Raw genomic sequence first — 27,537 nt, 5'->3', positions numbered from 1 at the left:
TGGGAGTTTGACGAGACAACCTTTAAAAGTGCCTTCCAAACCGAACCATTCTGTGATTGTGAGTGACTAAGAGTACTGCTTTGGTAGAGGCAACGTCACACTGAACACCTTAGAATCACAGAATATCTCAAGCTAGAACTTTGCCTTCTGCTTGCTGTTTGCTTGCTACTTGCTTGCTATTCGCTTGTTTGCATCAAACATGGACATATTTGCCATTTTAAAAATAGAATATATCTCACTGTCTTTTCTTTAACTGTCTTTATGGTAAGTGAATCTTGGTCAAGCTTCAGTGTTAACATGCCTTATACAAACACAGAAGAGCAGACCACAGAACTGCTAGTGATGAACATAATGACAGTAAGAAGGATGTGGTCTCAAAAGTTCATGGTAAATCAAGCCAAGCCAAGCAAAACTTGCAATGGAGAAACTGCGATGGATTTTGAATGGAAGAGTGCAGGGGCACAGTTCCTCCTTGCTAAGCTTTTCAGCAGGACAGCAAAAACCCAAATAATAAGTATGTTCATGGGTTTTTAATGGCATTTCATGTAAAAAGCAACAAAATGTAAGTACACTTACAACTTCATGAGTGAGAGGACTGCACTCTGGGAGGCACAAGAGTCAGGCAGTTGCTGTTGCAAAGACACAGTTGCTTCTTTTAAAAAGTTACAAAATAAGCTGAAAAACAGCAAAGTCTGTCATCAAAGCAGACACAAACACTAAAAAATAAACAAAAGCATACTCTATTTTTGATCAGTTTCTAATATCTGTAAAAAAACCAAAAAATTGTTAATTTACCATTGATATTGCTAAGCTTTTTTCAGGTAAATGAAGTACGTCTCTTAGTCTTCCTATTCTTCCATCAATACGGCAAGCAAATGTCAGTATTTAAGAGAGAAATCAGTAGAAAGGTTTGCTGAAAATAAAATAGGGATGATAAAGTCAATTGTTGAGAAGAAAAGCACTTTATTAGTGATTTGCATAAGAGTAGCGTTGCCTCATTTCCAAGATGTAACAAGCTTGATTCTAGATCTCTTAAATATACCCTTGCTGAGGCCACTCTAGACACCCAAGTGCCACAAAGGCACAAAGTCTACACCTGAAGATGCTTCCATATATTGTTTATGTGGGAAGTGTAAGAAAGGCATGTGGAAAGCAAACATGGGATAATCTGTTCCTCATGAAGGTTTCCCCAGACTTGTCAGAAATTTGTCTAATACCAGTCATTCCACTCTTGACACAAAGGTTTCAAACCTGTTGATCCATGTGGAAGCGTTAGTGCAAACCTGTCTATCTTTTGTACTTCCTAAAACATGCCTGACTAAAAGAAATCTGACAAAAAAAATCTGCTCTCGGGTGGAGAGCTTTAATGCCAAACTTTAGCCTAAAGCATACTTCAAAGCCCAGATCTTAATCTTTGAGGGTGGAAGAAAAGGGTTTATGATGGTTTTCCAGTTTGAACATTCGTGCTGCAAGTGTCTGTAATCCCCTAAACAAGAGTATTTGCTTTCCTCCAATTCCCAGATTCCTGTAAGTAAATAACAACCCAAGCTTTTTGTAGTACCAAGTCTGGCTAGTCCACAACTTTGGTACTCCTCTAGGTAAAGGCTAGTGGATGCAGTTCTGAATGAAGGGAGTTAACATTTTAATACTGCAGAAGACAATAAGAAATAACTCCCAACTTTTACTACAAGCTATAATAAAAGAATTCACTAATGGTCTCTGCATTCCAGATATCAAGTCTTGTATCATCTTTCTGAATTTTTTCTTAAAGAAAAAAGTCAACAAAGCCCACTAGAAGCTGGCTAAATGAGCAATGCATCTCAGCCAGGGGACAGTTAACTATAAAACCAAAGAATAAATGAATCACCACGACTAACAGTTTCTGGAAGGGGCCCTCCAACAGAATAAGAAAATGGAAACCAGTCACAAATTTATAAAATGCCTTTAGAAAGCAGATCCCCCACAATGAACCACAGTTAGTTCAAAAGGAAATCTCCCATCCCCTGCTCTTTTTTTATCTTATCCTACAAGTCCCTCCCAGTGAAAGTGTATTTCTCTTCTGTGGGCTGTCAAGGTTGTCAAGAAGAGGGCCATGTGTTTTACAGAAGAACAAAGTTAAGAAGATTCATGGATTACAGAGAATATAAGGTCAGAAAGGACTACTAGATCATCAAGTCTGACTTCCTGTAATATCACAGAACTAAAATAAATAGAAATAAAATTTCAGTTACCTTATTATTGAGACCAAACACTTAAGAGTTGATTGAAGAATAAATTCTGTTTCAGCAAAAACAATTGTTTCATGCCATGCTTTTTCTGTACTAGATTAAAAAGCTCTTTAGAGCACCAGATATCTTCTCTCTGTGAAGGTATGCTGTAATTAAGTCACTTCTCAAACATCTTTTTGATAAGGTAAACAGACTGATCTCCTTAAATATTTCACTGCAAGGCAATTTTCAAGCTCTTAAATCACTTTCACAATTGTTTCTGGCACCATCTCCAATTTTCCAAAAGGATTTTTTCTTTCAGACGTGGCCACAAGAACCATAAGCTAGAATTCAGTCTTGTTTACCATGAGGTATAAAAAGATAAATTCACATCTTTGCTGACATTTGGTTGCCTGTACACCCCGCACAGTTCTTTCTCTTTTGCACAGCATACTCTGTTTCTCTCCTCAGGAAAAACGATTGTATGAATGATATTTTTTTGTGACTGAGCAGTGTACAAACAAGTATCAGCAGAACTTGGCAGTAACAAGGAATCTTAACTAGCTGGCCATCTTTTTGGAAGGGAGACAGCAAGACACAGGCTATCCAGAAGTGTGCTGGCAGCCATTTTTCAGAATAGAAACTGAGGAAAACACCCAAACCAAAACCCATTTTTGATTCTACATCAATCTTCAACCTTTGATTCACTGGCAACATGAAAATTGAGGGCAGCTTGGTTGAAAGAAGCCAAAGAAACCGTAAGATGGGAGAATTCCCATTTCTAAGGAAGGGAAGGGTAAGGCAGGATAGGAAAATTACAGAAGAGCACTTGAATAAATGAACTGGTGGCCAAGACTGCACGAATGCTAAATCAAAGGGAAGAAGAAAGAGTTCAAGAGAGCTGGCAGTGCCATAAAGGAGTAACATTAAAGGCATAAGAGCAAACTAAGTCAATGTTGAAAAGGCTAAACCAGAAACTCTTCCAGCACCTGCAACTTAAGGACTGTAGTGACAGGACAAGGGGTAACGGGTTCAAACTTAAACAGGGGAAGTTTAGATTGGATCTAAGGAAGAAATTCTTTACTGAGAGGGTGGTGAGGCACTGGAATGGGTTGCCCAGGGAGGTTGTGAATGCTCCATCCTTGGCAGTGTTCAAGGCCAGGTTGAACAGAGCCTTGGGTGACATGGTTTAGTGTGGGGTGTCCCTGCTGATGGCAGGGGGGTTGAAACTAGATGATCTTAAGGTCCTTTCCAACCTTAACTATTCTATGATTCTATGATTCTATGACTGGAGTACAGATCCCTGAACACAGGTATGCAAGAGAAAAACGTGACAGTATAGGGTCAAACTCAGAATGGCAAAAACAGAAAGTGAAATATAACTTACAATAAAAATTCAGTGACTAGCGAGAAAGCATTTTTTACAGTTCTTAATAGCAATAGGAAAATTCAAGCAAGAGTTGATCCGGCTATTTGCAGAAGATACAAAGACAAATACATTTTGCTTCGTTTTTGATGTAAAAGTCCAGTACAATCTGATGGTTAAAACTAGTGAGAAAAAACAGGAGTACAATAGGAAAAACAGATCAAGAGACCCTTCACTAAGATGCTGTCAGATCAACTCAGCCTAATCAAGCTTATGCTTAGGAGAGGTACGAACATGATGTTGGCTTGTGCTGTGAAGCCAGTTGAAGAATGCCAAGCTCCAGTGTGTGACTGCACTGAAATTTTGCTAACCTGCATCTATAGCTACTTAAACCAAATCAGTGAAATTGTAAGATTTTAAAATAATCTCTTCTTTGAAATTGATTTTTAACTCAAATCAATCCAGTGCCTAAGCGTTCTACTTCTTGTTCCCACTAACAGCTGCACTGCCTCAATAGGTAGGACAGTGAACTGCACTGCAAAGGACTCTTAAAAGAATTAACTGAAACTCTCACAGCCATTAGCAACTTTTCAGAACCTTTAGAGAAACAATGAAGTTCCAGAACAATGAGAAGGGAAAAATCTGGTGCCTGTCTTAAAACGGTGAGAAAAGAGAAGGTAAGGAATGCCAAACTTGTCCAATTAGTTTCAGTTCCTGCAATATTCTTAACAAAACAAGAAGATTTTCTTTTCTTTTTTGCAGCAAGAAAATAAATACCTGCCAATATAGTTTCGTCATGAGCAGAATCTGGCAAGCCAATTAAATTTCTTCTTCAATAGCAAAATAGTTTGTGAGTGGGAAAGAAGCAGCAGATGACATATAAAAAGTAGATTACTCATAAAAAGAAGTTAAGGAAACAATACCTAAATTCATAGAATGATAGAACCATAGAATGGGTTTGGTTGGATGAGACAGAGATCGCCTAGTTCCAACCCCCCTGCCATGGACAGGGACACCTTCCACTAGAGCAGGTTGCTCCAAGTCCCATCCAACCTGGCCTTGAACACTGCCGGGGATGAGGCAACTGGGCAACCTGTGCCAGGGCCTCAGCACCCTCACAGAAAGGAATCTTCTTCTAAATTTAACTATTTCCTAGGCGGATACAGGCTGTACATTGCCTGCCCAGTCACAAAGGTTACCCTCACCTTCAACTCCTGTTCCTATACATGACACTCTTCTACCTCACTACTACCCTATAGTAACTGAGTAACATCAGTGCTGTAGTACAGACCCACGAGAAAAATGCGAGTTTGGATTGATGGACTGGTGCCTATTGATTTGAGGCAGCACAGAATATCTTGAATGAATGGTGGCAATTCACTTTTTATACACTGAGAAGTATAAATACTTGGTTAATAAAATAACAAATAAAAAATACACTTTTTAGGAATATACCTACAATTACAGAAGCATAGAGACTTAAAAAATATGTTATGTAAATAGCACTTTAGAGAAGAATTTAGGCAAGGCACCTCAGGACAAGAATAAATACATAAACTGATTGAATTAAAAAACAAACAAGCAAAAAAGCCACTGAGACCTAGATATGTAATATTTGTTATTCCTTATCACTGAGGTAGAATATCAGCAAAACTACAAAATTAAACTAAACTATTTCCTGTTTTCTGGCATACTGAATTAAAGACGGTCTTTACCTTTTAAGATTAAATTGTTTCCTTGCATGTCCATAATCTGATTCTACCTTGATCATCTATTTGATGTTCTTTACCAAATCAGTCACAACAAGCAGCAGAAGCAGAAACCATTTCCTAACTCACTGGCTATCAAGCATTAAAAAACGCTGCTTCTGGATTTCATATCCAGCTGTTTCCTAGACACCATCCATTGTTCTGTCCATCTTTGATGCATATGTGCTGTGGTCAAGTTAATGCTGCTACTGAAATCTAGAATTTTGCATTTCTCAAATGCAGCCCAAACACTGCATCTATAGTTTTTTTGGCATTTAATTTCCCAGGTTCCTTTTAGGGCAAAAAAAGGAAAAAGTCCTTAAGGCAATATAAGCACTTAATCCAACTCAAATACTAAAGAGGACATAACCTTTTAAATCATCTTAAATATTTACGATGCCATAAGCTCTTAAACTTCCTGGAATACTTAGCCTTCCTTAAAACCTCACAGTACTCAAAGTCCCTAGAGCAACATAAGCACCTAAACTGCTTCAAATCCTTCCAAAGGACACAACCTTTAAACCAACATCCAGGGTCTCATTTTTAGAAATATTTTTGTTTCTTCAGGCACAATTCTACCTGCTTTTGTCCACAAACAGGTAGCTATTTAAGTACTATTCACATGCTTCCCTTGACACAATACTTTCATCTGATGGAAGACAGATGCATGAAAGACGTACAGCATCCTGTCACTCTGAGAAAGTCAACACAACTAATGGAAAGGATTCCCCTGGTCCTAAATCTGGCCAGCTTCACAGAAACAGAAGTAACACAAAAACAAGACAGCAACCAAAGCCTTCGCAGCATTTTGTTCATACCTTTAAGCAATGTCTCACAATAAACCAAGCCAATTTCATAATATTTCACCATCAACTCACGGTAGTAATTAAGAAATTACAAAATTGGTATCTGCAACAACAGCAGCAAACATGACCTCTGGGTGGGAACCCAGCAGTACATTTTAATAGAGCCACTATACAAGCCACATTTAAGAAATAATCAGCTAATGCACACACTACTACCAATTCTTCGGGACAGTGTCCCCTCCATTCATTTTCTAAACTTTTTAGCAACTGCGTGAGCCTACAAGGATGCTGGGGAGGGACTCTTCATTAGGGACTGTAGTGATAGGACAAGGGGTAACGGGTTCAAACTGAAACAGGGGAAGTTTAGATTGGATATAAGGAAGAAATTCTTTACTGTTAGGGTGGTGAGGCACTGGAATGGGTTGCCCAAGGAAGCTGTGAATGCTCCATCCCTGGCGGTGTTCAAGGCCAGCTTGGACAGAGCCTTGGGTGGCATGGTTTAGTGTGGGGTGTCCCTGCCCATGGCAGGAGGGTTGGAACTTGATGATTTTAAGGTCCTTTCCAACCCTAACTATTCTATGATTCTATGCATTTATGTGGTGAACTTAGGTCACTGTGTTTCCTTCTTCCTTGAGCCTTTCAGGTAAGTCTAGAGTGAGCAAAAAAACCTTTCAGAGTAAAGCAACCTTACACGCACAATCCTGAGAAGCAAAAGTGCTTCTCTTTCCAGAATTTTCTTGTTCAGGTTTTCAGTGTTTCCCATAGCCCAGGAAGGGAATTGTCCATGTTCCACTCTAAAGGATATCTCATTTTGTATTCAAGGAGTAAGTGGAGCATTAAGTGAAAAATTAGTGCCACAGACACTCTCCAGCAATTGAGAAAAATTACAAATACTTGTTTCATGTTTTAATGTTGAAATTCACATACCAGGTAGCTAATGGCAGGTCAGCCATGTTGCTCATCCTTGGGAAGTAAATAAAGGTAAAGCTGTGCATCTTCAGAGCACACTTAAAAACTCACATGTGCCAGACTTCTGCATGACAAGCAGTCACTGAATATACACACCTGACATTTTTTTCAGACTACTTTTACACGAATCATAAACCATGCCAATAAAAGTGCTGCATCCACCAAGGAATAAAATACTTCAAATATTCAGCTCAACATTAAAAAAAGTACTGCTACACTGATGTTCCAACACGTTGAAAATCTGGACGTCTGGGAACGCTCCTGCAGCTAGCTATATGGCAGTGGCTTAAGAGTTTTGAAGAGACTGTGTTTATGGTGAACCTGGTGAGCAAAACACTGTAAAGTCCATTTTATCATTTTTATCCATTTTCGTTGTATCTTTACCATCTTACCAATGAAATCAGTTGATGTTCACATATTTGATTAACTCACCCTACAGTGGCTGGTCAAATGCCACTGAGAGTTAATGGCCATTTCGTAACTAATGCCTTCCTGTTGTTCAGGTAGTCCCAAATTACATGTGTTTACAAACTGCCTATTTCCTTAAATCCCACGATACTCAACTTTATCTACAAGCACAAAAAGGATACAAAATTTTCAGCTATTTGAGTCAGTATAATTACTTAAAAAAATGCAAAAGTGTCTAGAATTTTAAATTATTAAACAGCAAGCTACAGTGGACACAAATGTTGGTTTTTCAGTAATCCCCAAACATAGGATTTGGATTTTTACCTTTGTCATTTCAGAAGTATCATTTTTATTGTTTCACAGTATACTACCAAAGTAACTATCTACTGACTCAGTTTGAAAAGCAATGGAAATGGGTAAGTAAGTCATTGACTCAGTACTGTCATGGAAACAGAGTATTGGCTGATGGGCCAAAAGCAAAGACCTTGTTAACTAAGAGCTCATAAATCATGGTAAAGTCTCCAGTGAAGAACTACAGATACAGCATACAGCAATCTCATTTACAAACACTCACTAGCATAAAAAAACACTGCAAAGGTGCACAACGGGATTAGAAACCTGGGCATAAAGTAGTGGGACTCTTTAAAAAAGCAGACTAAATGATTCATCTTACAAGCAATGAGGAGAGTGTATGTACTACAACCAATGCCCTGTCCAATGAACTGCCTCATTAATATTGCTATTATCAGCAATTCGTTCTTCAATGTGCCATACTAAATTCAGCAATTTTTACGTATATATACACTTGTGTGTTTGTGCATGTATATCTGTATATAAAAACATCCCCAACCCCACCACAATTTATTACAATACAGAAGATAATATGTTATGATGAAAAGATACTCAACTTCTGGCTTTTAGTATTACCTTCCTTTTTTTTCTTAACCATTGATAAACAAGCAGTAACTTTACTATTGCTTCATTTAACATATAATAACAGACAAGGGAGTTGAAAAGAACCGACCTCCACAGGTCACCAAGTTCTTGTCTTTAAGATACCTGTTTAAAGTTTCCCTTAGGAATGTGAATAGGGAACGTGAGATCAAAAATTCGAAACATCCCCCTTTGGATGACAGTTTTAATGTAAACAGACTAGGTAAAACAACTCCGGTGGCAATACAGTTTAAAACATACTAAACAAACCAGCCCAACGGTCCTAAAAGTACTTGTGAATATCTGAGAACATTTTGATTCCAGAACAGACCTCTACAGTCACAGGCTCTAACCCACTATCTGAGCAAAAAGTGGAAATACTACATTACTCACAGATAAGGGGCTTTTTTACACTTTTTTATGACAAGGACACCTGTGGTTTTATTTAATGAAAACATCTACATTAGGGAACAGTGGACCCCAACAATCTTGTGATTTGGAGCCAAGCACTTTACACCCATGCAACATGTGCTTCAAGATACTTTTTTTTTGTATTACGGCATACTTTGGGCCCAGTTTTGAGTACTTGCCATTAATACTGAGAGATAACCATTTTCTTGTACCTTGTTTTCGGTACAAGACCACATTATTTTTGTTTTGTATGGCAATCTGTAAAGGTTTCTTTTGCTATGGCAGATTTATATCTTTTATCTCCAGACAATTGGCTATTCCAGCCATATGCGGGCACTCAGCTTCATAAGCCAACTTCAGTATAGGAGCAATTCATCTGCAGACAATGAAGAGCTTTGGAATTTAGCTGTAGGGCTTCAAACCAAATTTCTCCAAAGACAGGAGGTCTCAGCTTCAAAATTCCCAATGGCTTCTATTTCATCATGAATTTTAGAGGACTTTACAGTAATGTATGCATGTTAGGGGATTTAGCGTGATAAACTCCAACACGCATACACTACATTATTGCAAAATCAATTAAAATTCGTCTAAAAAATTTGATCAGTCACTGATTTTTGCAGTTGAAAAAACAGAAGTACATCTTTCACTAACATATGGCTGGGGATTGCTCATGTGAGACTACACAGTTTCAGGTAGTTCATCTGAAGCCTATCTCCCCTATGTTCAACACTTTCATCAGAAACAAAAACTGAGAGATAATGACCTCTTGGGGGAAGGTTGATGACCTTGATCCTGCTCTCAATAACTGTCTCAGAAATCATTTATCGCATCTTGCAAAAATACAGGTATAAGATGCACCCTGAGAATCAAAATACCATTTAACTGCTCCGCTGAAGAGCTCTTTCTCCCTAAAAGACCTGATGACAGACCTTTTTTTTTCCCCTGAGCAAAGATACCAGCTAAAATTGTGATTCTTTCTCTGTCAGAGTAAAATTAGGGGAAGGATGTGGAGAGAAAGGGGATCACATTCTAGTTTTATTCCACTGATGCTGCTGCCTGTCACTAAAAGATGAAGGGCTGAAATCCCATCAGTCTGGATTTGCAGATCTGAGGATGAGGAATTAGTATTTTTCTGTTTTTACAGAAAACTCCTTGATGTATGGCTCCATTATTGAATGTTAACAGCTGCAGTTTAAATTACAAATGAGGTTCTATTAGCATAACCCATACTTGGTTTCTATTTAAAAATATAATTTTAGCCAAAATTGTGTCAGTCGAGAACCTACACGTTTTGAGTTGTTGCTACAGATAAAGGAGAGAAGCGACTTTATATTTCGCTACCACAAAATATGAGGTCTAGAACAGCAAAACCATTAAAGAACACTTGTAAGACACTACTGGTATCTCCTTCAACAGAAGGGACAAGAGGCAAGTGAACAGTCCATAGCAATGATGCAGAAAAGAAAGCCTTAAATAGGCAGCAGTGTGGATGGAGGAAAAAAAAAGGGTCTTTTCTAGATGTCTCTCCAAACCAATTTTCTAAGTAAGTTTATTTAAAAAGCCCTAAATTGCATTGTGGAATAACTGTTTAATTAGCTTTGGTTTCCATCATGGCTGTTTTCATCAAAATACACTACGCAACAGATGGTTTCTGCTCTTATGCTTTGCAACTGCACTGTTTGTGCAACTACTGTCTTGCCCTTGAAAAGCTGTTTGTGTTTAATGTATCTTGTACCGATGGTTTTAACATATTCCTATGTTTTAACACATAAAAATATGCTGGGTTTCTGACACGTACGTGTATCAGCATATCAGCACTCCTGAAATTGTTACTCTAAATGGCCAGGTTCCAACTGCACTGTGTTTGCACAGTATTATCTTCTATAATACTGCACAGTGCTTCAAACCGTACGATAGCAAGTGATGACAGCACTCATTCCAGGCATCTGAAGCTAACTCTTTTCATGTGAAGCAGTCAAAATCATCATTTTCATTACAGAGCATGGTCAAGGTCTGGACACAATCCTTACATAGCTCACAGGATGCATGTAACTGGATGACAAATTCCAGAGACCCAGCAGCCCCAGCCAACTACTGCTGCAAACAGGCAGCCAATTTTGGATGATTTTAGGATTGGGATGCTCATGCACTGTTTGACTGTACTAAGTCAATCTGTTTCTCTATGCCCTAACAGCTCCATGTTGAAAATGCTCATCAGGATACATGTAACTGAAGCTTCCTGAACTACCTGTGTGCAGTAAAGGCATGGCAACCAACACAGAGCTAAAACGACACAGTATTTCTTCATTCAGCCCACCTAGTGATTTAAACAGTCTTAGCAGTACTTCACAGGGGTTTAGGGTGATACTTAATTCATTAATGTTTTCTACAAAGTTCTTTAAAATCATCAGATGAAATGCAGTGTATTATTACTGTTTTTATGTCAGTACTTGTGCCCCAAAGGATCTCACTGTGCCTTGTTAACTGTATATAAGAATCCCTTCATTAACATTCAAATGCTTCTACCTCTGAAGCATAACACTGCAGCTGTTTACCAAAGACAGTAATCCTATAAAAACATTTACTGATCTTATATGAAAAATATTGTGTTCCATTACAAATGCATGTTTCATACCATTTCCAATTCCTGATCGGCTTAACGCCAGGGAACTGCAACTGCATGTAGGGTGACACCAGAGTCTACGAAAGTGTCATTTCAGCAAAAGGCATCTGCTTAGTTGGCACCTTTATTTAGTCTCTCACCCATCTTCCGCTCCCCTATACGGGGAAGATACCTCAAATCAAGTAATAGGACTCCACCTCTCACAAAGTAGAAAATGAAGAAAACTGATAGTCAGAATGGGGATAAGGTCCAGTTAATGGATGTGCTGAACCAAGTAATTCAGGAATCTAACCATCAAAAATGCGCTGGAGAAGGGAGAGCTTATATAGGATGAAGAAATGAAGACACGCTTGTGAAATGTTTTTCTTCCTCTCTTGCCTGCTTTGTGACTTGAGACAAGATACATGTAAGTACATATAAGTAGTTTTAGAAGATCAATGCATATTTACACTTTTTAAAAACGCCTACAACAATCAAACCATCTTTTCATTTTTCCCTGTTTGAAACTTCAGTTTGCCTTTAAATTTTGAGTTAGACCAACAGTATGATGAGAACTTGATTCCCTATGTAAATGGAATGGGACTAACCCCATGTGGAATTTCCTATTATTAAAATGATTTAGATTCCTGTGCTGTGCACAATATTTGCTCTGTTAATTTTGATGCAGTCCATTTCTTTAATAGATATTTCTCAAGTTTCTATACTCACATTCACTTACTGGACCCAGATATTCTCAGATCCGTGGGATCTACTCAGTTTGAAACCTCTAACAGGGTTAGGACAAAATGCCAATCACAAAGTAAAATTTGTAGTTCAATACAAATACGCATAGTTCTTCACTACTCAAACATCCTCTGTTTAGTGGCACCTTGGCTGAACTGCCCTTTTCGTTTTCTCAGAACTAGGGTCTTTTTGGTGGATTTTTGTGATAATGCATAAAATGCCATTCAAAGCTAAACATTCTTAAAGTAGCAGGAGGGTAGGAGCATTACAAATCCAACTCAAATAAAGCCAGACAATCGTGAAAAAAATCAAGCCTGTAAAACTTGTATGAACTACGTAAGGAGCCAGCTTGTCAGCTTCAGTGAGGTTCTGCGTATTTATCAGTAAGAATCTTGGCCAGCTAGCACTGATATGACAGTGTTTCTAAGGGAAATATTTTGTTCCTGTTTACAGCACACAGCTTACTGAGATACAAACACTGTTTTGTGCAAATATTAGGGAGAAAGAAAAAAGACATGAGATTACTTCACTTCCTAAGTACTTTCTTCAGGCCAATTTGCAAGTGCTCTTTTTAAAAACAAATAAATTCTTTCCTTGTGTTGAATGTAGATTCCAAGAGTCAGGCATTCTCTGTAGTTTTACACTACTATGTATGTGCTCTGCTACTATGCAATACTCGACTAAATGTATCACATTTTACAATGTAAAGAGTGAAACGAAAGATACATCCCAGATATAAAAAGTAGTATTAAAAATAAAATTTAAACTGAAAGAAAACATTTATATACCCCAATGAGGTTTCTCCTGTTTCTCCTACAACAGGACAAGTATAATACCGAGACTACCTTTGAAGCATATTCTACTGTTGTCCATAGTTTCATCACAGTGATGTTAAAAACACAGATGAGGTAAGTCTAGGTAAGTTTATCAGTGCAAGGGAATAAGTCAAATACATGGTGATTAGCCTCAAAAAAGACATCTAATAGTAAGTTACACTTTGTTATATACCTATATTTAAACTAAAAAGCAAACAGAAACAACATACATTCCTTCTGACGTGTTCTATTATTCCATGGAAATAAAGTACTCCCCATATATAGACCATATCCATGAACCCTGGAACTGAGGAAGGTAGCATGGTATCATCTTAATGGTAGGTGATGTAGTTGCCACTACTCAAATACAGTTTAAATTACTAAAGAAATCTACAATACTTCATTACAAATGGAAAATAGCATTTCATCACAATCTCATTTAATAGAACACATTATCAACATTAGTTGATAGTAGAGCAATCTTTTTCAAATTGGAAAGTCACTGAAATTGCCTGCTTTAAAAAATTAAATTTAAATCTAATATAAAAATTAGCTGAAAAAGCATTTTCGTGTTATATTAGCACCTGATTTTTTCAGTCTTTTATTGCAAGCTATAATAAATATACCTTCTACTATCTTACTAGACGTTAAATAACGACACAGTTAAAATATTTGCATTTCTCAACCTAGAGACAAAACATAAGAAGAAAAAACTAGAAATCTATTGATACTTCATAGTTAATATTAAAATGGCATTTGAAGAGCATTTTTTAATGGTTACGTACAGAGTCTAAGCAACAAGGAAAATGTCCTTTTAATAAGCTCATATGTATCACTGTAACCACAAAGAAATAATACAAAGATGAATTTTGTTTACTCATGTGAAAACAGGACATTTTTGTCAATGTCAGCAGTAACATTCTTGCCTCACATTATGCCACATGAGATTGAATTTATCTGCCTTAAATTTAAAAGAAAAGTTAGATGTCTAAATTTGTGCTGGTCACCTTAAGCTTCTTTTATTGCCAGTGACAAGAAACAGGCATCTCCAAAGGATGAATCATCTCATTTTAAGACAGACATAAAAAGAGGCTACAGGAGTTCTCCCCTGGAAGCCTCCATCTCTCTTCACTGACTACAGAAGTCTATAGTGACCGGCTCAGATTTACAACACATATCTTTTTAGATGGCTAACATCAGAGGAAATTAATCCCGCTCTTGACATCCTTCTGAAAGAGTACACGGGAAAAGTAAGCGTAAGATGCAGAAAAACAGAATTCTCAACAAGCATAAAAATCAAAATACGGTGTCCTGGAAAAATTCAAAAAACAAGACCTTTTTGTGAAAATAACAGGGGATCTGTGCGTTTGAAATGTCATGCAGTGTTTAATCTCCAAGCCAGGACGGGCTCAATCATTTTTTAGGAGATTAAGAATACACAGAGAATATTTTCAGAATATGCTGACAAAGTAATATGCCTCTTCTGATTATGAGTAAGCAGCAATTTTCAAAAGCTTATAATTCAGTGCAATAAGGATAGACGTTCAGCAGCATGGCAAAAGGCACATCTTATAACCCATTAAAGCTTCACTTTCAAATTTGAAGTCCTTGCTCAAAGCAAAGCAGAGATCCTAGAGCTTTTTTTAGATCCTCTTTTTTAACATTTTCAGAAATGATACACCCATCTCACAGAAGCTTTAGCAAAGACATTCTGCCCATAGCAAAACCGTGGACAGAAAATGTCTGCCAAACTAATCAAAGTCAAAATTCAAGAAAACCAACATTTAAAGAGAGAGATGCTTTTCCTTAAGTGCTCCAAAAGACAAGGAAGCCCCTGAATCACACATTCATAGAAGATGGAAGACTTAATTGTCAAGTGTCGCTGTACATTTGCCCTATTTTTACATGCGTACATTGGCATCCACTTGAATTATGGATGATCCCAGAATGGCCATTTGCAGGTACCTCAAAGCAGAGTTCATAATGACATTGTTAGACAGCTTTAAAGGTCTCATTGACCTCTGACAAGACTATAGGAAGATATCCATTTCTATTGTGGATTAATAGATCTCTATTCCAAAGCTTTGTCCCTAGTTTTGTCTTTTTCTTTTTTTGGTGCTAAAAATGTACCTTCTTTTCCATGGATCAAGTGAAAAAGATGCTCATTTTAAACATCTAAAATCCCCATCATATGACTGTTCAAATCACGTGAATTATGGTGCTAATTCATAGCTAAAATATATTTTCACAGACTTCAATGTGATTTTTGTAGTTATATTCACAAGTCTTTAAATATAATTTAACACATTTTAGAAAGCTCGCAACTTCTGCCATCTCTCATCTTTAGCCAAAACTTAAGTAAAAGCCTAAACTGAACAGCTAAATACATCAAAATTGGAAAAATAAAAATATAAAAAAATCACTAAGTAAAATAGCAGAATCTTGTCTGATTTTGCTTACCCATAAATATTCTCAGAATCACAGAAGAGCTGAGATTAGAAGGGACCTCAGAAGATCATCTAGTCTAAACCCCTGCTCAAGCGGGGTCAGATGCTGCAGGCTGCTTGTTACCGTGTCCGTGAACATGTATCTCCATGGATGGAGACTCTACAGCCTGTCTAGGCAATTTGCTCCAGTGTCTGACCATCCTCAAGGTAAGGATGCTTTATGTATTATGTTTAAACGGAGTTTTCTGTATTCAATTTGTAGCCATTGCCTCTCATCCTGTCACTGGGCACCAATGAAAAAATTCTGTCTCTGTCTTTACACCCTCCCATCAGGTATTTAATGTGAAAATGAAATGCTATTCAGTATTTTGCTGTTCAGGAGAGGCAAGAATTTTGTGCTTAAATTAGTCCAACCACTAATCATATGACATCACCCAACCCACACATGATGCTTGGTGCTATACAAAATCAAGCTAGCATTTTTAAGATTCAGAAATCATGTATGTATATATGAATTATATAGCATCTTGCCTACACTATAAATTACTATAGGACGCCTGCTTACCTGCTAGCCATTTGTGATCATTTCCTGGTTTTGGAGATCTGACTTCTAATTTGCTACGGATATAAAAGACCCTGCACTACCAGAGTGTGAAATGTACAACAAAACAGTAGTTCCCCATTAGATAATAAGCTAGGGTGCCTCACACAAGTTTTTCCACTGTTATAAATGGCAGAGCACTAAAAATATCTACAAGGTCTGAGACTATAGCTTACCAAGCACTTTAAGCTGTACAAACTAGCACAGCTGCCAAAAGAAGTTATCATGCACTCCCCCACACTTTTGGCTGCTAATTCCCACCACTATCACCCTTTGTACCAGTCACAGCCCTTGGACAGCCATATGGGAGAAGGCTGGGATAAACCCAGCTGAAAACAAAACTGCAGAAATAATTAGTTATTTTCAGCCAGAACCATTCTGCAAATTTATGAACAGCTACACATGCTGAGGGAGAATGACAATATGGGGCGGGGAAAAGAAACTGGCGCTGCTTCTTACACAGACGTGCCAGGTTAAAATGAATACTTAGGCTGAAGCTAAGTGGTCAATGGAGAGACAGAAGCCACTCAACGTGTAATACTGAATTCCCTAGGCACTACTTTTAGGATAAGTTGGATTGGCCTCTAGAGATGTCTGCTCCTCTCCTGATGGCAAACGGAATCTAGGATGACTAACTGAGACTTAGCTGCTTAGTTTCTATGTATCTAAATTAACTCAGATCTAGATGAGTAGAAAGTGGTAGAAAAACATGTCTGTGACTCTTAGAGCACTTCATTCCCATTAACAATTGCCATCTGGGGAGGGAAAAAGAAAAGTAGCATAGCTTACCATCACGCAAAAATAGGAGGAGTACGTATTTTCTGTATGCTCCACAAATTTCTTCCTAAACCATATTTTATACCTATAAGCAATATGTTTCAATGACATGGTCCTGTATTCCTCCCACAGAGCATATAAAGAGCATATAAATCCACAGCAGAAACAGCCACGGCCACAGTTAGGTTATAAATCACTTACATTTCTTTGGAGTCACTCAGTCACCTTGCTGTGCTGTTGGAAGGGACGATCTTTTCCTTTTTGACCAACTGGTTCTCCTTCCAGAAGAGTCTATCACCTCTACAGCAGATAAGGACAAAAGGTCCTTAACTTTGACTTGAAATTATCTAGGGATAAGATGAGAAAGGAACACAGTAAGTGCAAGCATCCATATTGTGTTTTATAGCAAGGTATTACAACCACCTCTTTGAAATACACTTTGGGGGCCATTCTTACACACATGTACTATGTACCCTGGAAGAAATCCCACACATTTTATATGTTTCTTACCTTTCTTGTTTGAAACATGTAAAGTAGTCACTACTCCTAAAATAGCCACCTGCTCCACTCCTGGGATTCCCAGTAACAAGACTGTATTATTTTAAAACCTGGAAGTGTACAAATTATAGAATCACAGATTCATAGAATAGTCAGGGTTGGAAAGGACCTTAAGATCATCCAGTTCCAAACCCCCTGCTATGGGAAGGGACAACTCACACTAAACCATGCCACCCAAGGCCTCATCCAGCCTGGCCTTGAACACCACCAGGGATGGAGCATTCACAACCTCCCTGGGCAACCCATTCCAGTGCCTCACCACCCTCTCAGTAAAGAATTTCTTCCTTAGATCCAATCTAAACTTCCCCTGTTTCAGTTTGAACCCGTTACCCCTTGTCCTGTCACTACAGTCCCTAATGAAGAGCTCATCCCCAGCATCCTTGTAGGCCCCCTTCAGATACTGGAAGGCTGCTATGAGGTCTCCACGCAGCCTTCTCTTCTCCAGGCTGAAAAGCCCCAAAAGGTTTGGGCTCATCCGGGATTTGAACCTGGGACCTCTCACACCCTAAGCGAGAATCATACCCCTAGACCAACGAGACAATTTCCTAATACTGATTGTCTATTTTTCACCACCAAGAAATTTTGAATACTTTTGGAAGGGCTCAAGCAGGCAATCACAGTTTGATGAACACAGGTTCACCGGAAACTATCTTGGCTCCCCATTACAATACTCTAATCTGAACCTTCTGTTAAACAAAACAGCCCTCTCTTGCACTACATCTTATTGCTCAGAAAGTCAGACCTGGTGTTTATGATGGATAGGTCCATGAAAACTCACCAGTCAGAGTCAAAATTATAAACTTAATGTCAAAAATTACTGGGAAAGCAATAAGTAACAAAGCATAACACATCATCTGCCACTGTATTAACCCCCGTCTTTAAAAGCCTGCTCTACTTTGGTGTCCAGCACAGAACACACAACCCAACAGAACTAATTAGCAAAGGTTCAGAGAAGAAAATCGTACATGATCAAAGGTTTAGAATGGTTTCCATATGAGGCAGGCCACAACTGTGAGACAGCTTAACGAAGGGCTGTATAGAAGATAGCAGACTACAAAAGCCTGAAGAAGATGGTGAGGTTGCACAGACATCATCTGTTCCCTATCCCTTTAACTCAGGGAACTGCCTAGTAAAATTCAAATTCCAAAGAAAAAGCAGGAATTTGTTCCCCACAAAACGGGTAACAGATCTGTAGACTTCCTCCCAAGGATGCTTCTGACACAACGAGTTTTCATGAGTCAAAGGGGAGAGTGGATGTATCCTTGGAAGAGAGACTTCACTGGAGACAGACGATGGCCTATATGAACCATCGGTCTGAACCAGGATGACAATCATATCTCCTTGCATATTCTCTTATGCTAGTGCTAATTCAACAGATTCTAAGATCCATTTTACACTGATATATTCACTACACAAGAACCACAATTACTGCATTTGGTACACAGGCAGACTAGTCTAACTTGCATTGGAAGTACAGGCTAGATCCTTTTCAACTGCAATGAGAATTCCCATGGTTCTCTGTATTTTACTACATGCTTAATAAATGTGATTGACTTTTCCAAAATAGCATCACCATGGAAAAAAAAGAAAACATCAAATGAGGTAGCAAAGTCTTACTGTAAAGCAGCAGTAGCCTTCCTCTCCCCAGTCCACAGTCCCAAAGCAGCCAGGGCAGACGGCTACAAAGCAAGGTTCTGCTTCTCAAGTTGTTCGCTGGTCTCATGTGTTTGAGTCTGTAACTTCATCCATGTGTCCCCACTCAGTACAACACATATAAATGCAGGTCAGCATCTCCATGTCCCAAGTTTCATCTCAAAGCAAACCTTAAAAATCATATACTCTGTGTTCCAGTATCTTCTCTTTTACTTTAATCTCTAGGATACAGCAGTGTTTCTGATTTATTTTGGGTAAGTGCAGATCAATTAAAATTCCTTCAGGGAAGCCTTCTGAACCAGCAGAAAGTGAATGACTGTCATCAGGAACAAACACTTTTTGCTGTCATGGACTGGCATGTCTCTTTTGAGCAAAAACTATGTTAATTAATTCTATCCATACCTAACAGGTGTACCAAAGGAATATAAGCAGTCCTTTCTGCCGTCTTGCTAGATACAGATCTTTGTGTCCCTGAACTGAGTATCCCTATATGGAGACTTATGCATTGGCACACTATATGAAGAAGCAGTCTGTACTAGCACAAAAAAAACATAACAGGACAAAAATAACTTTGTTCAGACATCAGTATGCAACCAAAGTCCCTTTTGCAAGATGCACAAATTAATACCCTAACGTTCCACCCAAAAATCAGAGATTTTCCACTCCATCTACACATAGACCTATTTATTATCATTCTTTTTAGACCTTACAGTGAGGAATTTGAATTACTGATACTTTTTTTGGTCAGCTTGATATATCGGATCAAAGTGTGTTTACTGTTCTGTCTATTCCCCCTCATCACTTCTGTGCTCTGCAGAAGAAGAGGCTGCTACGATGTTTGCTGTTCTGCTCGATTCTGCAGCTCAAATGGCTACACTGAGGATGAAAGAAAATTCACTGTATAGCGTGCTAATGATCAAAGACCCATGCACTACTGGCCTATAGCAACATTTTAGGCCACCTCTCCCTTCTACCATTTGTCCAACTTTCTGTTTAGAATGTAAAATCTTAAGGGTAGGAATATAATCCATCCAGCTCAAAAGGAATCCAAGTTCTGTTTGACATCCTGCACGTCACTGTGATACTAACTATAAATAAGTGCAAGATGTAGCAAACAAGAACCGAATGTCTTAGAATTGATGCATGAGCAATGACAAGCTTCTTGCAAAACTGCAAGTTTTAGAGAAGTGGAATCCAGGTATACCATAGCAGATAAAATGCTAGTGCAGGATAAACCCTCTAAAAACTATCTGATAGCAGTAATTAACAACAACACAGAATTATCACTGCCAGTATTTCACTGGTAAGAAAGAATGCCATGAGAACAGATATTAGAAGACAGCTACTGTCTGACAACCTACTGGTTGCCAAATAAAAGCTGTGATTCTCGCTCTTTCCATACGTGGCCTCAAGTTGCATGATTTGGCTCTCTCACACAAGGGCACAGAAAGGGGCAAAAGCTGATATGCAACTACTTCAGTTGCAAGAGCTGGGAATCGAGAGTTACCCAAAAAATTGTGTAAACTAAGAATGCTTTTTCAACCACTTGTTATATAATCCCATTTGAAGGTTAAATGAGCATTCATGCCTGCTTTAAAAATTTATTCCGTATATTCCCTAACTCAATGATACCCCTGGTAGAAATCTACTTATATCATAGCACATATCAGAGATACAGGAAGAAATTTTTACACAAAGAATTTCTTAGCTTATGTTCTTTATTTCTGGAACAGCATAATGATACAAGTAACCAATGAGATTAAAGACATAAACATATTCCAGAGTACACGTGTATCAACTCGGGGTATTAAAAGCTATGCTTGTGTGCAGGCTCACACCGTTTCCATAAGTTACCTAAGACACAAAGTAAAAGCTATATACGGTAATGTGCTCTTATTAGCATTACTGTTATGTGACTTTTTTGGCAATTCATAAAGCCACAGCTGCATTACAAAGTCATCCCAAACAGGTATTGATAAGATACTTTCTCTCATGACTGCCACGTATTTTTAGAGTGTGTTACATAAAAATGTGTTAAAGTGAGGACTATACAAGCAAGTTTCTCAATTATTTTAGGATTATATATCTTATTTACAAAAAAATCCAATTGCTCTGGTCCCTGACTGAATATGCCATAAAAATCCATTTTAAGCATCCTATTAATTTTACTTTCAGTATCTGTAGCCTATTGCATGACACTAAGCAGAAGACTAGAGCAGGATCTGGCCTGAAATTATAGTGTATAAACAATCAAGGAGACTGGATTGGAGTTTTGGTTTGAGACTGAATAACATTTGCTCTCACATGTAATTGTGTAGTCAGCCTAATGTAGCATTACAATCATGTGTCTTTAGTACCGTGTTTATCTAAAAGCCCTTACCCAGAAACCTTATCTCACAAAAACATAAAACTCACAAAAACAATCACTGCTTCGCTAGTGAACGCTGAAACCTCTGTTAAGAAAGATGTATTAAAATACTGCCACAAAAGACACAAATATATCTGTGCAAATGTCCTTTCCAGCTGATCTCTGGTATCATTGTCCTAATCTGGAAAAAAGACAATGAGTAAACAACAGATGAGTCACAATGTAAATAATTCAAGAAGTAAAGGTGTTGCACTTCAAAATTCCCTAAATGCTGTGCTGTTCAACTGAACGAAGCTGTTTGGTCTGTCTGCAATTTAAGGAAGTTTATTGTGCTATTATTAAAAAAAGAATACTTCAGAAAACATCAGAGTTGGTACTACTTCCCTTCTCTTACCTAATAAAAAGAGAAAGGCAGGACAAATTATGCATCTAGAGGTAAAATGGCCTTTCTAGTACAAGAGCCAATGCATCGGTGCCATTAAGATAAACAATAATCATGCTGATTCTTTGCTATAAATCTCCTGCAGGACCTGAAAACACCCACTAAAATTTGTAATGTTTTAAGATCTACTCCTCTCACCAGCTGCATACTGAACTCTTCAAATCTTCTGGATTTGGATCAACATTGAGAGTTAGAGAAATATTCCTCGTTTCTCCTGCAGATTTATTCAATGTTTATTCAAAATGTATTGAACAGAAATACAACCGTGAACTGAATTGTAGGAGGATGGACTGGCATGAAAACAAAGGTAAGACCTGTGTCTAAGTAATTGCTTGCATGGCTAGCTGTCTACCATCCCAAAGTAAATGCTATATACAAGAGAGATGATAGAAGACCCAGGCTACCTAGCTCTGTCAGGCAATCTGCCAACAAAGATATAATGCTGGATTCAGGACAACCAGATGGAATAATTGGTAAACAGCTGTTAAAACAACATCTAAGCTTGGGAAGGTTAAACAGATAGCAGTAAACTTGCATAGTACTTCTTGTGGCAAATATTTTTCTCCAGCCATCCCCACTGGGAAGAGTGCCACCTCCTTTATCTGATATTCCTTCCAGCTTTACCTGCCCTTCTCTTTCCAATGCTAGGCCATGATTCAACACAGGCATACAGCACAATCTGAAGAGATGAATACTGAGCGCTTCGGTGTGATTCCAGACGTGCAGCACCACACACAATGCAGGCAGGCAGGGCTCTGAAATCAACACCACCACTGACACAACGGTAGCAGGAATTCAAGTTTTGGTTTTTAATCCACCTCATTTCTAAACGGTTTTGATCCCAATCACCTGAGAGAAGATCACTCAAACACACAGTACTGCTACAGTGCTGCAGGAGGGTAGGGGTGCACTCCTAGACTGGGGGGTGCACAAGGTTTTTGTAGAGGGAGAGATGCGAAAAATACCGTACAATTTCATTTGGCTTTTTTTTTCCCCTATTTCTCCTTCCACTCTTTTATTTTTTCTCCCACTCTCAGTTTTGCTGAAAACACTCTCCCCTCTTTTAGCTCTGCAAGAAACACAACACGTGCATGGAGCCGGCAGGGACAGGAGCACAAGAGGCAAACATTCAATGACAGCCGAGATGCCTCCTTGTCACCTTAGGCAATGCCTGGACACAGGAGGGCTTAGATGGGATGGAGCGAGGTCAGCGATGCTAAAGCCAAAAGTACAAGGGCATGAGGTTTGTAAAACAGTCTACGACTGATGAAACTCTGAAGACTGTGACAGGCCAAACAGTAGGAGCATATGTTTATTTGAGGGATGATTTAAGTTGTTACACAAAAGAAGGAAGACCAAATCTAAAGATGTGAACACCACTGAGCCTGAATGGATTTGCTCACGTGGACCTATTTGTTTGCTCTTGCGTACTGTAAACAGGATGACATCCTTGGGACCCCTTCAAATCCAGTATTGCCCTTCTGAGCTTTGGCAAATTGGGACGTAATTATACGTTCACATACACTGTGGAGTTTTCTAGGGGAGCCTGACTTGTTGGCATTGTTACATTGGCTGGTACATACTTATTTCACAAAGCAGTGCAAGTTGTCTTTCTGAGTAATTGTTACTTGTCTTGTCTACTTCATTTCACACATGCAGAGCATACAGTGGCCTAGGGTGGGTAAAGGCAAGGATTTCCAGAAAGGATACAGCAGCACAATGACATAAGCCGCGCTAAACTGGGGCTGAAGCAGCCCTAACTTCCTTCACCTTCCTCTTCAGCTGCAGACTTCTGCTCCTTCCTTGTGCTTACTTGGAACATTTGTGCAATTGCAAAGTGAGACAGATCAGGGAGTTCAATTATTTGAAAACAGTCCTGCAAAACAAGTGATCAGCTTTTGACCAAAATGGGGACATCCCTGCCACGGCAAGAGAGGAGTGGGGAGATGTGGCCTGGATAAAGGTGGGACATACAGTTTTGATGTGGCTTGGCTCATACTGCTGAGAAATTCACCCTGTGCATCTTGGGGTGTAGACTGATGAACACTTCATCCAGTGCAGAGGCACCACATCCTCCTTCCCAGCACTGGCAACTGAGCTGTGCAAAGGCACCTGTGCATGGAGCTACATGATCAGCCATGCCATGGAAGTACTCTAGATTAAATTTCCACCTTGCAGACCCGCAAACCAATGTATGAGCATCTTCAGAGGTATGGCAATGAGGCGAAGGAACCAAAAGATGCTTACGCCAGTACTACAACTAAAGAAGCATTTACCACCCCATGATCTGATTAGCTATGGACTTCAGCAGTCAAAAGCTATCGGGTATCACTGCAGCCTACCAAGTGCCATTGTCCACAGCTGCCTCCCCCTCCGCTCATCCCCAACCTACAAAGAAACCCCACACTTCATATGAGATGGCGGTGCAGTCCTCAGGGCACAGATGTGGGATCTATGACTAGGACAGGCTGCAGCAGGGCAACAAGTACTATAGCATGAAAATGCAACAGCTGCTGGTTTTGATTTACATGTCTTAGAACTGGGCCCCATTATTAGAGTGGACATACACCGGCCTGGCATGCTTTGCCATATTATTGTTATATTTATACCCAGGTATGCACACACTTGTGATCAATTCTCTCAATAGGCCATTGTTAGCATTTATATTACAAAGTGAAAACTAAATCCAAGTAAAAGGCTGGGGTTTGGCCTTAAGATTAAAAAGCCTTTTTTAAATTCCAAAAAGAGACCCTAAATTCTACTTTATATCACTCTTAATTTCAATCATATTTGATTTTTATGATGTATCTATCACATTTTTTCCAGATAACATGGCTGTATTTAGAACGTACAAAGTACACAACGCACACATACATTGTCTACAACCTTCAGAGTGCACATAAAACAACTGTGGTCTACTAAACTATTGTCCACCTTTTAATAGTTTTGTTTAATAGACAGAGGAGGGCAATCATTAAATGGAACCTTAATATGAGCTATCAGCTTGCAAACAGACCTGCAAAGTATGGTATGTCTGAACTCACAGCTCAAGAAATTCTATTTTTCATATTTAGTAATTTAGATTTGCTTAAGTATTCATTTTCTCCATAATAAAAAACAATAAAATAACTAAAAAGGAAAAAAAAAAAAGCCAACCACTTAGAGAAAACAGGGGGAAATACCTTATCTGCATTTCTCTTGCAATTCCATTTGGACAACAGTATTTCCTAAACGTAGCCTATTCACTGCTGGATATGTAATTACCTTCAGTTCATAGTCTAGACATTAATGCTTTCGTAGTATTTAAGACTCCTTGTAACATGCTTGCTGCTTTAAGTAAGCAAGGCTAAATCTTGACCAGATAAATTAGCAAAGAATGCAATAAAAGCTGCAATAAAAGAACTTTATCCTCCAAACCTTCAAGTTGCTGCTAAATGAGATTTCTTTGAAATGCAGATCAGTTGAACTAGATTAGTGAATTTTAGCTCCTGTCAACATCATAACAAAATACAAATACAATTGTTCACTGGCCTTATCTCCATGCTTCCATCTGCTGCCTTGTTATTTACTTTCCTTGATTTACTATGCAGATCTAAATAAGACACATCAAGGAGGGCTTACAACACAATGGCTTCTTAAGCTTTACATCAAGGTATTTGAAACTGAAGCCCTGAAAGGGCTGCCATCAAAGACATATCTCTAATGAACTTCCATATCAGAGAAGGTTTGGTATTTAATACTGCTGTGAAAAGAGAAAGCTACAAATCAGAATGGCCTATGAAGGAAAATGTCTGCAAATCTTGATGAGATTAGCACCTACCAGAATTAGTACCCTAATAAAAATGATATCTGGTTCCTTGAAGAGTTAAAACTCCCAACCTTTGCAAAAATAAAGCCTAGTGTCAGAATGGGAAAACTCAGCTTACAAGGTTGAAAGGTCAGGGCAGAATTCTTTTTTCTCCACAAAATGTTCAAAAAGCATTTCTGCTCGTGGCTTGATTAAGCGACTGTTGGCAAACTATCCTTCGAATTAAATAATTACCACAGTGCTACCATGGTACTTTGTGCAACAGCAGGATTCTACAGTATCCTTAAAAAAAATTAGCAACAACTTCATGGCAAAACAACGTAATCTAAAATGACAGCATGCAACATTTGTTCATCAATTTTACTATTTCCCTTTCTCCCCCACAGCAATCTATGGCAGTGCAGAATAAAATCTCCTGTCAGTCTGCTTAAAAAAACAACTCTTAAGCGCCATTTCTATTACATGCCACAGCCTTACTCGCAAAGTGCCATAAACGAAGAAGTTTTCTCCTCATGATTTAAACTCTCTCTATATATCTGATAGATTACACAAATATAAACAGCTTGAAAGTTTCCACAACCCACACGTAACCTTGTGCAGTAAACCGTCAGTTCTCGCAGCGTGCTGCCATTTGACAGGAATTTTTTTGCTAGGCACCAAATTCCATAAACAAATGATACTTTTCTTTCTTAAGAAAGCATTTCAATCATTTATGTTCTTCTATAGCAAGAGAAGATCCCACAAGCGTGTTCCATACCGTGGATCAATCAGCTCCAAACCGAAGTAGACATGTTGTATGCTCCAGTGCCCGGAAATCATGCTGCAGGCTTACCAGATGATGAAAACAGAGGTATGCAGCGTAGGGGCGCCCCACATGGCACCCGCTAGCTTCTGGGCATGTCAAACTTCACAACTGCCCTACAGTCAATGACAGCAAACACCTTCCCTTTTCTTCTCGCCTCCAAACATCTACTTGTCTTTCTACCCTCCTTCCAAATTACAGGCAGTCTTCCAGAAACAAAGCCCCCAAACAGAAGCAGTATCCCATGGCTATACTGCAGAAACCACAGTTGTCTTTGCTAGATTTCCTTTCATACGGGCTATATTCCAGGCTTACTTACGGCCACGAGAGACCACTACCTTTCCTTGTTTAATGAAATGACAAAACAACAGATTTGCATATGCAGAAGCAGGTGCTGTAACAGGTTTGACTACTTTTGACCTAAAGCATATAAAAAAGATTTATCAGCAACAGCTGTCCCTAAGGTATTTGGGCTCTGACGGGCAGTCAAAACTTCACCATCTGCACCGCCGTGTGTTAAAAATGACAATCTGAATTAAAAGCTGGTCAACAAATCTCATATAACTAATGCCTTCCGTACCCCCATCCATATGTTGAATTCCCGAGATACACAACACTTAGACTATCTATTATAAATACCAGTCTTAAAACCTAAATAAAATAAGTCAATCTGGGAAGACGTGAAAAGTAAGTCTGTGGGAGTTGCTACTTATTCACGAAACAAGCATTTGAATAATACTTTGCACATACATAAGTCTGAATTGCTTCAACAATTTCTCATCATGGTATAATCATTTATTCTTTTAAAATAGCATTATATCTCTTTTCAGAATCAAAAAATTGCTATAAATATTTACGTAGGCTAGCTTGAGGATTTACAGTGGTACAGCATTGTTTAGCCTGTGGATTATTAACCAATACAATTTTTGTTTAGCTTAACTTCTCTGAAACCTTTCCTAAATGCCTTGACAAAAAACCCGACTGACAGCAAAACATTTCAGAGCATCTCTGTGCCCTCTGCACAATGAAGGCATCACAGGGAAGTGAGGTTTGTGGGGTTTTGTTCCGATTT

This window comes from Psittacula echo, assembly GCF_963264785.1.
Source record: "Psittacula echo genome assembly, chromosome: 1".
NCBI classification, from domain to species: domain Eukaryota; kingdom Metazoa; phylum Chordata; class Aves; order Psittaciformes; family Psittacidae; genus Psittacula; species Psittacula echo.
This window is presented reverse-complemented; position numbering follows the sequence as displayed.